The sequence below is a fragment of the Phocoena sinus genome, chromosome 2, assembly GCF_008692025.1.
Source record: "Phocoena sinus isolate mPhoSin1 chromosome 2, mPhoSin1.pri, whole genome shotgun sequence".
Classification (NCBI taxonomy): domain Eukaryota; kingdom Metazoa; phylum Chordata; class Mammalia; order Artiodactyla; family Phocoenidae; genus Phocoena; species Phocoena sinus.
In genome coordinates this window covers 69,514,113-69,529,934 of record NC_045764.1, presented here as the reverse complement: position 1 = coordinate 69,529,934, position 15,822 = coordinate 69,514,113, and the positions used below count along the sequence as shown (strand labels likewise).

Here is a 15,822-nt window from a genome sequence, read left to right as displayed (position 1 = left end):
CAAAGTCAGGTTTGCTAATCCCAGACAGTTTGGGTCCAGAGCAACTACTCTATACTGCCTCTCCAATACTAAAATAATTCATTCAACAAATTCTTAACTGAGTATCTTCTCTTGTGCCAGACACTGTTCTAGTTGCTTGAGACATAACATAGTTACTAACAGATTATTTCAGAAGGAACTTGACAATCCAGACAAGAGTATGGGTCTGACAACCCACAAAATGGGAGAAAAAATTTGCAAACGAAGCAACCGACAAGGGATTAATCTGCAAAATATACAAACAGCTCATGCAGCTCTATGTCAAAAAACCAAACAACCCAATCAAAAAATGGGCAGAAGATCTAAATAGACATTTCTCCAAAGACAACACACAGATGGCCAAAAAGCACGTGAAAAGATGCTCACATTGCTAATTATCAGAGAAATGCAAATCAAAACTACAATGAGGTATCACCTCACACCGGTCAGAGTAGCCATCATCAAAAAGTCTACAAACAATAAATGCTGGAGAGGGTGTACAGAAAAGGGATCCCTCCCACACTGTTGGTGGGAATGTAAATTGGTACGACCATTATGGAGAACAGTATGGAGATTCCTTAAAAAACCAAAAATAGAACTACCATATGATCCAGCAATCCCATTCCTGGGCATATATCTGGAGAAAACTCTAATTCAAAAAGATACATGCACCCCAATGTTCATAGCAGCACTATTTACAATAGCTAAGATATGGAAGCAACCTAAATGTCCATTGACAGATGAATAGGATAAAGAATATGTACTACTTATATACAATGGAATACTACTCAGCCATATAAAAAGAATTGAAATAATGCCATTTGCAGCAACATGGATGGACCTAGAGATTATCATGCTAAGTGAAGTCAGACAGAGAAAGACAAATATCATATGATATCACTTATATGTGGAATCTAAAACAAATGATACAAATGAACTTATTTACAAAAGAGAAACAGAGTCACAGATATAGAAAATAAACTTATGGTTACCAGGGGGGAAAGGGGGGGAAGGGATAAATTGGGAGATTGGGATTGACATATACACACTACTATATATAAAATACATAACTTGGACTTCCCTGGTGGCACAGTGGTTAAGAATCCACCTGCCAATGCAGGGGACACAGGTTCCATCCCTGGTCCAAGAAGATCCCACATGCTGTGGAGCAGCTAAGCCCATGAGCCATGACTACTGAGCCTGTGCTCTAGGGCCCGCATGCCGCAACTACTGAAGCCCGTGTGCCTAGAGCCCGAGCTCCGCAACAAGAGAAGCCACCGCAATGAGAAGCCCATGCACCGCAATGAAGAGTAGCCCTCGCTTGCCACAACTAGAGAATGCCACGCGCAGCAATGAAGACCCAACGCAGCCAAAAATAAATTTAAAAATATATTTTTAATAAAAATAAAATAGATAACTAATAAGGACTACTGTATAGCACAGGGAACTCTACACTCAATATTCTGTGATGACCTATGTGGGAAAAGAATCTAAAGAAGAGTGGATATATGTATAACTGATTCACTTTGCTGTGCAGCAGAAACGAATACAACATTGTAAATCAACTATACTCCAATAAAAATTTTAAAAAAAAGTATGGGTTTGAAAAGGCTTTCTGGAGGAGATAAAGCCTATGCTGAGTCTTAAAAGATGCAAAGGAGTTAAGCAAAAAGAAAAGGGAAGAAGAAAATGAAGTCATTCCAAGGAGATGGACTACATAAGCAATGGTCAACAGTTCAGAACTAGCATGTACATTCAAGGAATCTTCAAAAAGTAGTTTTTTATGGCTAGAGTGGAAAATGGAAAGCAGAAATTATGAGTTAAGATAGAGAACCAGTCCCGAATCATGATGAGGCTTAATGACCTGGTAAAGAGTTCAGACTTTATTCAGTTGACAATGGGGTGTTAAAGAAGAATTTTCTAACTGTGTTTTAGACTTACCAGTCCAGCAATTCTGATGTGAATATTACAGAGATAAAAATGAAGACAGGGGGCTTCCCTGGTGGCGCAGTGGTTGAGAGTCCGCCTGCCGATGCAGGGGACATGGGTTCGTGCCCCAGTCCAGGAGGATCCCGCATGCCATGGAGCGGCTCGGCCCATGAGCCATGGCTGCTGAGCCTGCGCGTCCGGAGCCTGTGCTCCGCAACGGGAGAGGTCACAGCAGTGAGAGGCCCGCGTACCACAAAAAAAAAAAAAAAAAAAAAAAATGAAGACAGGAAAACCAGTGAGAAGGTAAGGAAGTAGTTCCTAATAAGGCAGTGGCTGAAACAGGGATACTAGGGAAATGATCGATTCAAAAAATATTCAGGTGGCAAAATCAGCAGAATGAATAGCAAATGAATGTATGTGAGGAGAGAGAAAGAGGGAGGAAACATGAAAGACTCCAAAGTTCCTTGAATGATGAAGTCAATAGTCCAGATGTCTTTGAAAAACAATAAATCAAAGAAAAACTTTAGATAGGTAAATAAGTTCAATTTGGACAAACGGAGTTTAAAGTGAAGATACATAAGCAGTTAGATAAGACAAACTCTGATGCTTTGAATACTAATGCTGGAAAAACAGCCTGGTGGGTGATTGGTAGATACACAGTAACTGAAACCACAGGGATAACTACGACTTGCTTACTGTAAAGGCTGAGAAGGGCAACTGGCTAACCCTGGGACCACCACTTCTTTTGGGACAGGCAGAGGAAGGCAAGCCCTCAAAGGGAATGATCAACACAATGAGAAGCTCCAGGATAAACAGAAGAGGGTGGAAGTCAAGGGGTTGAGTTTCTTGAGAAAATGGCCAATGGTATTATTGTCATTGGTTACTTTAGCAAGAGCAAGTTTAGTGACATAAGAAGTAGAAATTAGGGCTTCCCTAGTGGCGCAGTGGTTGAGAGTCCGCCTGCCGATGCAGGGGACACGGGTTCGTGCCCCGGTCTGGTAAGATCCCACATGCCGCGGAGCAACTAGGCCCGTGAGCCATGGCTGCTGACCCTGCACATCCGGAGCCTCCGCAACGGGAGAGGCCACACAGTGAGAGGCCCGCGTACCACAAACAAACAAACAAACAAAAAGGAAGTAGAAATTAGACTGCAGTGGGATAAAGAGTAAATGGGAGAGAAAAGACGTAATTTCAGCCAATGCAGATCACCATATCAATTTTCTCATCTATAAAATTGAGGTAATGGGTTATTTTGAGCACTAAATGACTTACTACATGTAACCTCACCTGTAAGTAACGCTACAGGCCCTCATGCTCACTGCACGTAGCCACACTGGGTGTATTTCTGTTCTTATCTCAAACTCCTTTTCATGGGAAGGCTTTGCATTTGATATTCTCCCATAAGAATCACTCTTTCCTCAGCTCTTCACATAACTGGCTCTTTCTCATCTGTCAAATATCATCTCCTAAGAGAGGACTTCCCTAAGAAGTACCCTAAGGACCCTCTCAGTCATTCTCTCACATCATTGTGTTTTACTTCCTCTGTAACTCTTACAACGCTTTGAACATTTCTTATTTAGAGGTAATATAGCAAAGTGATTGAGAGTGTAGGCTCCACAATCAGACTGGCTTACATACGAATTCCAGCTCTGCCATTTACTAGCTACGTGACTGTGGTCAAGTTGCTAAATCTCTCAGTGTCTTAATTTCCTCATCTTTAAAAGGGGCAAAATAATAAAGTACTTACCTCACAGACTTCTTGAGGGAATTAAATGAGTTAATCCATATAAAATTACTATAAGAATACAGGTAAATTCTGAGCACTCAAATATTATTATATATTTGTTTACTTGCAAGGATCTTAATGCTCCACTGAACAGCATTTCTCAAAATGTACTATGAAAAATATCTGAAGCTGGAATAACTCTAAGTCCAAATCATAAATATATCAACCAATAACCAAATGACAGAGTACTATTCTGACTAAACCTCAGGAAGTTTTACTTTCAGAAAAGGGATTTTTTTTTGGCCACGAAAGTCAGAGAGAAAGAAAACCATACAGAGCTAAGGCTCTGTAATTAGTAAGGGAAATTTTTTTGATAAGTTTTATATATATAATTACTTGTAATTTAGACCAGCCTATAAGAAGTAAAATTAAAATATGGAGGACAGATAAAAAAAGGTTCTGAAAGGTCCTGACCTAAGTAACTTTGGAAAATAGTGTTTTGACTGGGAACTCTAAACAACAAAAGGATTTAAAAAAAAGATAAAACTTCTCTAGTTGTTAAAGTCATTTCTCACCAGGATATGGTTAACAATTATGAAACTGTGCATGTATAATGAGACTGAACAAACAAGTAAGTGGACTGCGGATGATGAGAACCAGGTTTCTCATTTCTGGAGAGTAAGGTTACAGATAAGCATGGGGGTAAGGATAGAATGAACCATGTGGTACTGAAGCAGAGTCAAAGATATCAGTATGAACTCATGTTTAGCTTCATTTAGATTCAGATGGACATATAGGTAAAAAAAAGTTATATATCTGTGTACATGTGTTAGTATACATACATATATCTCCTAGGTCTGTACACTGAGGTCTAAAAGCAATGATATCCCAACAGCAATGAGCATACTCAGTGCCCAAATCTTGGTTTCTAATATCCTTCTCTAATAAAAGTAACCAGGGATCCTTGAAGAAATGGTTGATTATAGGGCTGGGGCAGGGAATATAAAAGATTAGCCTGGAGCATCTTGTAGTGCCAGAAAGTATGGAAGTGCTCAAAAAAACAAAACAATGGTTTATGTCCTGCTGGTCACAGGAACCAACCTGAAAGAGGTGGAACAACTTGAGCAACAAAATAAGGTAGTATAGGAGTATAACCCAAATTTAGAAATAAATATACGTAAGTCCATATTGATATAAATGATTAAATAAATAAATGGGGGAGAAAAGGAAAATCTCCCTTAAAGAAGAATCCCAAGTAATTTTGTAGATACTCACCCGTCAAGGAGTTAGAGCTTAACTTCCTACCCACTGAATATGGTCTGCACTTAGTAACTTATTTCCAAAACGCAGCATATAGGAAAACTTTACAGTAGAGAAACCTGGCAAACACTACCTCAGCCAGGTGATCAAGGTTAAAAATATCAGTGATAAGTCATATTGATGGTATGTACCCTTGATATGATATAATGAGAACAGCATTTTATGTCTGCAGTCATCCTCCCCAAAACCCATAACCCTAGTCTAACTATGAGAAGAACATCAGACAAACCCAAATTGAAGGACATGCTACAAAATCTCTGACCCATACTCCTCAAAACTGTCAAGGTCATCAAAAGCAAGGAAAATCTGAAAAGCTGTCACAGACCAGAGGAGCCAAAGGAAACATAATGACTAAATGTAGTGTGGTATTCTGGATGGAATCCTGGAACTGAAAAAGGACATTAGGTGAAAACTAATGAAATCTGAATAAAGTATGGACTTTAGTTAATAGTAATGTTCCAGTGTTGGTTCCTTAGTTGTGACAAATGTAAAACAGAAGTGTCGGATATTAGCAATAGGGGAAACTGGGTGCAGGGGATGTGGTAACTCCCTGAAACTTTTCTGTAAATGTAAAACTATCCTAAAATTAAAAGTTCATTTAAATAAATTAATAATAATAATAACAATAGCAGGGAAGTTATTGCCTTAACCAGACTGACTTTAGTCCTTTAAGTCATGTATAGAGGGTTGGACAAAAACAGAAACAGTTAGTACTATGCAAAACAATCTCAACACTGATGAACAATTTATAATACTGTATATGTAAGTGCCTAAAGTCATTTCATATGTGCATATTTTTATTCCTTAGTTGATAAGAACTTTAGGAGCAGAAAACTCTCCTCTAAGCAGGAAGCCACTCAAATTTTAGACTAAAACAAAACTGTGGTACTAATTATTATTAATAAAAATTCCACCTGGTTTTTGAAGTCCACAAAATTGAAATAGTTTTAGTTAAAATATATCCACAGTACATTACTGAAACATTTTCTCATAGTTTCAGAGGGAGAGAAATATAACTATACATATTTTAAGAAAATACATTGGGAAGTTCACTAATAACAATATACTATAATGTAAAATTCACAATAACTTGGGTCCATAATGGTCACTGTTCAAGAGATTTGTAAACTCCAAAAATAAAAAGAACACTTCACTAACGTTTGTAACTATCTTGAACATATTTAAAAACCAAAAAACCTATTACAAAAAAGTCTAACAGAAAATGTGTAAAGGATATAGGTAAATCACTGAAGAGTTAACCAAAAATGCCCATATAATGCCGCGGAGCAACTAAGCCCGTGTGCCCCAACTACTGAGCCTGTGCTCAAGAGTCCCCAAGCCACAAATACTGAGCCCACGGGCCTAGAGACCGTGCTCTGCAACAAGAGAGGCCACCTCAATAAGAAGACCACGCACCGCAACGAAGAGTAGCCCCCGCTCACTGCAACTAGAGAAAGCCCACGTGCAGCAACAAAGACCCAAAAGCAGCCAAAAAAAAAAAAAAAAAAGCCCATACATAAGAAAATATGAAGGGAAATAAAAATAGAACACAAATGAAATGCCATTTCAGATGGCAATCAGATTGGAAAAATCCAAGAGTCTGACAACACCAACTGCTGGTAAAGATACGGAGAAATAGAAATTGTTTGTCAGTATCCTATAAACACCCTGTAAAGGGGAAAAAGCATATACCCTAAGACCCAACAATTTGACAATCAGGTATATGACCTGGAGAAACTCTGGCATGTTGCTTGAGGAGATGCAAGGATTTCATGAGGCACTATTTATAACAGATAAAAATGAAAGCAATCTAAATGCTTATCAATAGAAGAAATGACAAATTGCAATATATTTATTCAATGGAACACTACAAATCAGTAAAAAATGAATGAACTAGACCTATAGTGCCAACAAGAATTGAGGGGAAAAAAAGTAAAATAAAGAAAACAAGTTTCAAAATGTGTATACCATGACATAATCATATTAATAGCTGGTTAAATTTACCAGCACACTTAAAAAAAAAAAAAAGTGCCAGGCACAGTTTTAAGCAGCTTATATAAAAAAACTCATTTACTTTTTACAACAACCTTATGTGGCAGACATTTCTATTATCCAGATTTGATAGATGAGGACAATGAGGCACAGAAAAATTTTAAAACATGCCTGAGGTCACAAAACTATTAAGTAACAGAGTCAAGATTCAAACCTAGGGAGTTACGTCTCCAAAGTCCACACTCTTCAAAAGCATCCAAAGCAATGTCATGTACTACTCAAATACATACAATTTATTAAAAGGTAAACTGGAAGGATACACATCAAATTTATCACAACAATTGCCAGGGAGGGGATGTAAGGAGAGAAGGAAAGAGGATGAAATTGGGGAGAACAAAAGGGGCTTTAACTTTATCAGCAATGTTCAAGTAAAATATAAAGTTCTACGCTGCTCTTTTAGAATTCAGTGTGATACCAATGACATATGTGGTTCTTTTATATTAAATGCACATCTCAAGCAAAAATGAAAAAAATGTCAACGTTTTGTATGGTATGTGCATTGTTCACTACTTTTTGTAATTTTCTGTATTTTTTAAACTTTTCAAAAACAAAATGCCTCCTCTGTAAAACAATATTATAACAAAAATAAAAAGAGTGACATCCCTGGTGGCGCAGTGGTTAAGAATCTGCCTGCCAATGCAGGCGACACTAGTTTGAGCCCTGGTCTGGGAAGATCCCACATGCTGCGGAGCAGTTAAGCCCCTGCACCACAACTACTGCTCCTGCGCTCTAGAGCCCGCAAGCCACAACTACTGAGCCCATGTGCCACAACTACTGAAGCCCACGCACCACAACGAAGAGTAGCCCCCGCTTGCCGCCAACTAGAGAAAGCCCACACAAAGCAATGAAGACCCAACACAGCCAAAAATAAATAAATAAATAATTTTTAAAAAAATAAAAAAATTTAAGAAATTTCCAATCTCCATATTTCAGGTTTTATTTGGAAATGCAAACAGCTAAACTGTGAGTTTATATATGTATATATACTTTAACATACATATGGAAAATGCATTTTTACAGGGCTCAAAAGAGATATACTAGAAGTATATCAGAAACAGTATCTCTTACTTTACATTTTGATGACTCACTCTTCTCAGGGAAAATGGAAGTATATATAGCACTAGCAAGAAAACTCCCTTGATACCTTTCTACCTCTTTTTTCTGCTGCTTTCTACTTGTTGGTGGTTTTTAAAAGAAGGAAGCAAGAAGAAAGTACCAAGAAATTGTCACATACTTTAAAAAATAACAACAGCCATAGATGAACATACATGCAGCCCTTCTGAACTTTAGATTCCCCCACATACAATCAAGTAATGTTCCAAAAATTTATTTGTAAATTGGTTGTCTGGAACTCAGAACATACTTTCCCATAAAGAAAGTTAAAAGAGGATGTGAGCACCAGGAAAAAGATACTGCCTGAGGTGCCAGGGCATGAGCAGTGGGACAGAAAAAACAGAGTATACAATATGCACTGATGAACCAAGAAGAAAAGAAAGGTTCTCTACCAGAGTTTGAGGTTAGAGACTACATTTCATTCATTCACCTTTGTATACTCAGTGACTAGCAAAGTACCTGGCACCTCATAAACATTCACAAAGTGCTGACTGATGAGGTAATGAGGAAAAGACTTAAGTCAAGCAGTCCATCAATAGGTGGCACTGGCAACACAGAACAGTTAGGGTGTAAGACACAAACAGAAAAGAAGTTGGAGAGTAACGATGTGCATCAATAGGAGCATCCACATATGGAAAATTATTACCAGGCTGGTGCTGGTAGCTAGGAGAATGCCTTCACCTGTATTATTGGCTGTTTCCATTATTGTGTATATTGCATAATCACCGTATTTTCAGTTAGTTTGGCTAAAAATGAATCATAAGGTAGTTTCTCTGTTGGGGCGGTGGTTATGTGGGATTTTCAGGATTTTCTCCTCTAACTCTTGAAAATATTTTAATGTCATTTTAGTGATTATTAGAGTAATACTATTCAGAAGACAGAACAAAGTACAAACACTAAAATAGAAGTTACCTATAATCCTATCATCCAGAGATAATGTCTTTTAATATTTTATGTACTTCCTGCCAATCATTTTGCCATATATGTGATATATTGTAAGTAATAACATAGTAATTCCTTATATTCTGATTTTTATCTCAAGATTATATTGTGCTTTCTCATGTTAGTAAATATTTTTTAAAATGACTTTTAATAACTGCATTTACCACATAGATTAACCATCATTAATTTCACTAATCCTCTATTATATGGCATTTTAACTATTACAAATTTTTCACTTTTATAGTAACAACTATATAAATTAATCCTTTCTTATGTATAAAGTTCTACACTGCTATTGTAGAATTCAAAGTGGTAATTATGATACACAGTAATAAGTAATAAAGTAATAATAAGTAATAAAGCATGGAGTGTTTGACTTCCCCCAACCCACAAATTCTACTGAGCAAAAATCAGTAGGACACTGAACAAACAAACAAGAAAGGAAGAAATTTTATCAAGTTTTCTTCATTCTCTTCTTCTACACCTTGTAGGAAGGAGGAAAAAGTCCTGAAAGGTAAGTCTCTGATATCAGAGAGGACAAGAACAGCAAGCCAATCTTCCTGCTACAGCCACTTCTGTTTTCCACTTAGAATAAGGAGCCATCAATTTAAATAGGAATAAACAAGATTTATAATATATCAAACATCTCTGTTTGTATTGGTGCTTAAATCTAGGTTTTCATAGTAAGTAGACTGCTTAGAAAAACTCTGCAAACAGAAAAGATAATGTAACTAATATATCACTCAGTGAGAACACAGTTTTCTTTTACAATTCCTCCATGATTTTTATTATTTTTTGAATGAATTAGAAAATGTCATGTACTCTATTTCTTCCTTCTTATAGCCTCCCAACTATTCCAAATTTTATTCAAGCTGCCACAAATAGGTTAACAGCTCCAGGAGCTTAAGAATCAATAACTATTTAAGCCAGTGGTAATTCATGTGGAAAAGTTCAGAACAAATCAGCATCAGCTTCCTGGCTCTCTTGCACAATCAGAAAATTTATATCGCTTCACCAATTTTCAAAAGTGTAAATTTGTGTACATAAATTTAAAACTCAGGCCAAATTTTACTTACATTTATTCCCAGTACTGGGCTGCTGTCAAGATCAATTACATTCTTATAAAACCCACAATGAAGTTAAGTCTATGTTTAATCATTCAGAAAAAGAAAATTATGTAACATATAGTATGTACAATAATGACGATGATGATAATATACACTATTCTGGACTCCTACTGAGAGCTGCAGTTCAAAGGGAGAATGTGAAAATGAGGTAGAAGTTACCAAAAATGTTTAATTTTGGCCAAAACAAAACAAAGTTCCCGTAAAAGCGGCCAAATACAATCTTTTGTTTCATTATAAATTCAAACGGGGTTCAAATAGCTCAGAAATTATGTATACTTAGGTTTTCAAAGGCTGAAATCCCAGTATCTACTCTAGACATAAAACTGTACAACTTGCCCCAAGAGTCCTTACTTATTACCCAATCTTAGGTCCCCCGGGGACTACTTTTTACAATAATCTCAAATGTACTACAATAGATTAGTGTAACCTGGGTTACGCTGTTTACAGGTGTCTCCGCCTCCTTCCCCCAAGAGGAGAGAAGAGGTAGACTAGGGCAAGCAGAAAATAGAAAGAGACCATATACACCAAACAGCTTGTAATCTTGTAAAATTGCTTCTTTTAAACTTGGACTATTATTTTCATTAACGGATAATATTTTAAAGAATAACATATTCACGTAGTAATACAATTTCTGCCCTCACGGGTCTCTAGCTAGCTGACACGCGTTTTCTCCTCAGATAAATACATGCCTGTTGACTGATGCCTATCCTGCTGCTGCAAACAAAAAATAACTGTCCTATAAGACAAAAACCCTTCTCTAAGGCTCCAGGCGTAACCATACGTTTGAATTAAAAGCACACTGGAACAATAACAAAAATCTTCCAGCACATCTGTCAATTAAAAGTACGATAACGAAACGCTGTCGCTGCGACCCAGTTCTAGGTCACAAGCTTCCCCCCCCCCCAAGAAAGCGGTAAACTTCAAAGGGAACAGTGGCTACCAGTAATTGTTTACCCTCTCCCGCCCCCGCCCCCCCAAAAAAGACGGGAAAAAAAACCAAACTGGACAAGTTGGACGTTTAGCAGGTTCACGCTGGTCGGAGTAGGCTAGGCAGACCTCTGGGAGGAAAATCGGGCCTCTGGGGGCCAGCCAGGATCCAGCTGCCGCCTGTTTAAAACAGCGAGCAGGTGGGATTCCGGGAGGCCACCTCCGTCTTACGTAACGGGCTTGTCAAAATCCCAGCTCCAGGACCTCCCCTTTCACCGCCCCCGCCCCCACCCCCAGCTCCCAACAAGAGCCCCAGGCCAGCCCGGAATAGAAAATCCGGAATGAAAACACAGGAGTCCCCCCAGCATCCGACGCAGAGGCGCGGGTGCTACACTCAGCACCGCCGCGCCATCCGGAGCAGACCCAGCTCTCGGAGGACGGCCAGGCTCCGAGAAATCCCCGGGCGGAGGTCGCGGCCATCCACGCCACATCTCCGAGTCCAGCCGGCCCCACTCCCGTGCCCGCGGCTGACACCGCTCCGGGCAGTGACAGCTCCACATGCCACCGCTGTCCGCGCTGCCGCCCCCACACTCACCTCACCGCTGGCTCCCTCGCGAGCAGCTGGTCGAGCTTGGAGAGCGGTGCCGCGTCCACTCACCAGCGGCGTCGGGACACGAGAGGCTGAATGCCGCGGGGCTCAGAACCCGCTTAGCTCATTCCCAGCCCGGCGCTCCGCCCTGCGCGGCACCCCCGCCCGCCCAGGCCTGCCGTCTCAGTCAGACGGGACTCCCCCTCCCCTCGCGGCCGCCGCTGCCTCCGCCTCCTCTGGTTCCAGCCGCCGCGGCCGCCGCCGCTGCGACCGGCGCCATCTTGACAGTGACGGAGTGGGCGGAGGCGGGGATCGCGGCCTGTGAGCGCCAATAGAGGGCCAGTCCCTTGCCCGAGGGGGCAGGACAGGGACAGGTTGAGGGTCGCGGGGTCCTAGCGCCCGATACTGCTAGGCGTAGAAGGTGGGCGGAGCTGAGGGGCGTTCTCTCTTGTCGCGCGGTAGAGTTGGGGAAGTGCGCCTTGGTTCCCCTTCGCGTTGGGAGATCCGGACCCCTAGGCGAGCGTGGGCGGCATACACCTTCCCTTCCCCTTTCACTACCCCGAGGGTCAGGGATCCGTCATGGGCCAACTGACTTGTTTCCTCGTTCCTCCCCAGCCGTCCCAGGAGTCCTGACATTGGCTAGCCAGAGCTCGTCGCGTCTGCCTGAAAGGCCGCTCCTCTACCAAGAGCGCTCAGATTCCCCAAGAAACCCCCTGAGGGGTTAGCAACCACCTCTAGTAAGTTTCGGTCCCAAGACACTGAAGGTCAGGTAAAATGGGGAATTCAGGAGGGTTCTCTGCAAAGTACGTTGATAAAACACCTATTGTTGACTGAAGGGGTGTAGATTACATTGGATTAATGGGATATGGCCTACTTACACCTGGCTGTGGTTCCACCATCAGTGGCTGTTGGCAAGTTGCCTCTGAAAAATGAGGATAATAAAGGCTGATTACTGCTACAGGGTTGCTTTGAAGGTTAAATGCTGTAGTATATGTGAAGTGCTTAGCATAGTACCTGAAAGTACTCAGTGAATGTTAGATATTATTACATGGACAAATGAAGGAAGAAATAGGACCCTAAAAGGTTTCAAGTCAACTCTCCTAAATTGTGCAGAATAGGCTTTAATCCCTTGTACTAACCAGGTTTACAGCTCTATTTCCTATCTCCACTTCTTTCATTGTATTCAGTCAGTCAGTCAACAAACATTCACCGAAACTCAAACAGACACTGAGGGGACACACTGGTGAGGGAAACAGAAAAGGTCTGCCTTCATGGAGCTGACAGTCTAGTGGGAAAAAGAGGGACAAAAGTACTTCATCACATTTTGAAGGAAACATGCTATAAATGTTATGAACAGAAATCTGGGAGAGCAAATACCAGGATAGCTTAAAAAAAACCAGAGTGGTCAAGAAAGGCCCATCTGAGGGATGAGAAGGAGCCAGTAGAGAAAGGAACCAGCCAGTAGAGAAATGCCCTGGGGAATTGTTTAAGGCAGAGGAAACAGCTGTGCAAAGGACCTGTGGTAAGAGGGAACTTGGCTGTTGGAACTAAGTGCTGGAGAATCCATGGTGCTGGGGAATCCATGGTGCAAGGAGGATCCTACCCTGAGAATGGAGAGGTGAGTGTGTAAGCAAGTGAGGGCCCATTCCCCCAGGCCCTAAGAAGACATAAAAACAAGATTGGGTTTTATTGTAATTGCTGCTGAAAGCTATTGAAGAGTAAGGGATGCCTGTTAGAGCAGGGAATTGGGAACAGTGATGTTTGGGGTATGACATCATATCTATATTTCAGGCAATATATGGGCCAAAGAACTGGATTAACGGTAAAACAAAACAAAACAAACCTGGAGTTGAGCCTCTTCAACACTAAATTGTTCAAATTATATGTTCTGATCTTCAATTTCCTTATTGATAAAAAAAAGTGAGCATCACATAAGACTATACAGAAAAATGCTACTTTCACTGAAAATTATTAAATAATGTAATTTCTTACTAAATGTTTTGTATGTCATGTACAGTTGCCTAATCAGTGCTATTTGATAAGTACATTTACTGGTTTATTTAACTGATTACAAGTAGTAATCCAAATCGGTGATTCTTACTCATTTTTGCACAGAGTGCTACTAAAGAAAAGAGTATGAACTGTTATAAATGTGTAGTTTACTGATGCTGTAGTTCCACATGTGTTAACTGCTTAGCTCTGCACTTTCTCATGAAGTTTGATATCAAGCCATGAATTTTTAAAAAACATTTTCATTGTGGTAAAATATACAAAACATAATATTTACCATTTTAACTATTTTCAAGTGTACAGTTCAGTGGCATTAAGTACATTGTTGTGTAACCATCACTACTGCCCATTTCTAGAACTTTTTCATCATCCCAAACTGAAACTCTGGACCCAGTAAATTGTAACTCCTATTCTACTTTCTAAGACATGTATCTTTTTTTTCTTAACATCTTTATTGGAGTATACTTGCTTTACAATGGTGTGTTAGTTTCTGCCGTATAACAAAGTGAATCAGCTATACGTATACATATATCCCCATATCTAAGACATGTATCTTTGAAAGGTATCTGGTGAGTTCCCCCCAACACCCAAAAAAACCACAAAATGGCAGTGGCCTTGGTGATCAGTAGGATTGTTTGCTCCCATTGAAGGGTTTAATGGCCCATATAAGTTTATTATGATGATTATTTTTCTTTGGCCTCGCCCCACGACTTGTGGGATCTTAATTTCCCAACCAGGGATTGAACCCTGGCCCATGGCAGTGAAAGTGCCAAGTCTTAAACACTGGACCACGGGGGAATTCCCCCATGTAAGTTTAGAAACCACCACCCAATAAATAAGAGGAAGAAATAAGTGTAAGTTTTTAGCTCAGATGGCTAACACATCATACTACTAATGAGGAATACTAATATAGGATCAGTTAATTTTTAGCACTGAAAAACTGTTCCGTGACCGTAAAATGTGCTCTGTAGTCTTGTAAATGTGTGCTCCAAGATGACCCAAACAACCTGCCCCTCTATGTATAACTACTCTAAATGCGTATATTTTTAATGCTGTTAATTTTCATTAAAAAATAAGTGATTCCAGCTCTGGGTAAATTTAATTTTAAGAAGTACTCTTCTGTGAAGAATGGATTAGAAAAGGGCAAGAGAGGAGGAAGCCTATTTTTGCCACATTTCAGATAACCCAGCATTCCATAAAGTTATAAAGTTCAAAAGATCAAGATCTTGGCCTGAAAATACTGAGTCGACCACTTTTTTTGTATTTTTAAGCACATCCTACATGCAGCATTTTAACTCCACTAAACAAAAAGTTAAATCTATTTTCCAGGCCAGACCCTTCCTCCCTGCTGCCCATTATCATTCACAGTGTTCTTATCCCCAAAGTGAGGATATGGCTGTAGGCCAATCAGTGATTACAAGCAAGAGGTTATAGCATAAATGCTCAAGAGGGAACTTTTGGGGATGATGGATATCAAGATTACTATCCAGATTGTAGTGATGGTTTCACAGATGTGTACATACATCAAGCTTATCAAGTTGCACACTTTAAACGTGTAGTCCAGTGTATGTCAATTATTTCGCAATAAAGCTGTAAAAAAAAATTAGAAGTCCAATTGGGAACCTCCCATTCTTTCCCCATTGGACACAGATTTAGCCTTTTATTGGGTTTAATTGTTGTGAGATCTATTGGGTCAGTTCCTCTTCGAGGAGTAGCTTGGTGTATCAAACATTTGACTAGCAACAAAAAGCACTCTTTTAACTGGCAAATGAACTCACATATTTTCATGTACATTACAGAATACCAATTAAAATACTATAGACATATAATTGCAAGCATAGTTTACAGAATGGAATTCTAAAAAGTTTCAAAAGTTGAAAAGTTTTGAAGTGTTTTTTTCCTTAATCAAAGATAATACTTTCTGAAAGAACATACTAAAAAGCAGTAGAAAAACAATAAGCAGTATTTGACTGCATATTCAGGAAATGCTTCTAAGTACCTCACCGCCCTTAACAGTCATATAAGGAGTCCTTTCAGCATATGTCACTATAGTCACAGTTAAACAAACT

The 15,822-nt window shown here is 39.7% G+C and overlaps 1 protein-coding gene across 7 annotated transcripts in view; it reads right to left on the bottom strand.

Moving 5' to 3' along the window:
* Window positions 1–12,029, bottom strand: part of DENND4A (DENN domain containing 4A) — a 137,607-nt gene extending 125,578 nt beyond the window's left edge. For all 7 annotated transcript variants that reach the window (XM_032617651.1, XM_032617642.1, XM_032617668.1 and 4 more), the window contains exon 1: window positions 11,750–12,029. The gene's annotated coding sequence lies outside the window, so the exon portion shown is untranslated. The remainder of the gene's footprint in view (window positions 1–11,749) is intronic.
* Window positions 12,030–15,822: the final 3,793 nt, after the last annotated feature.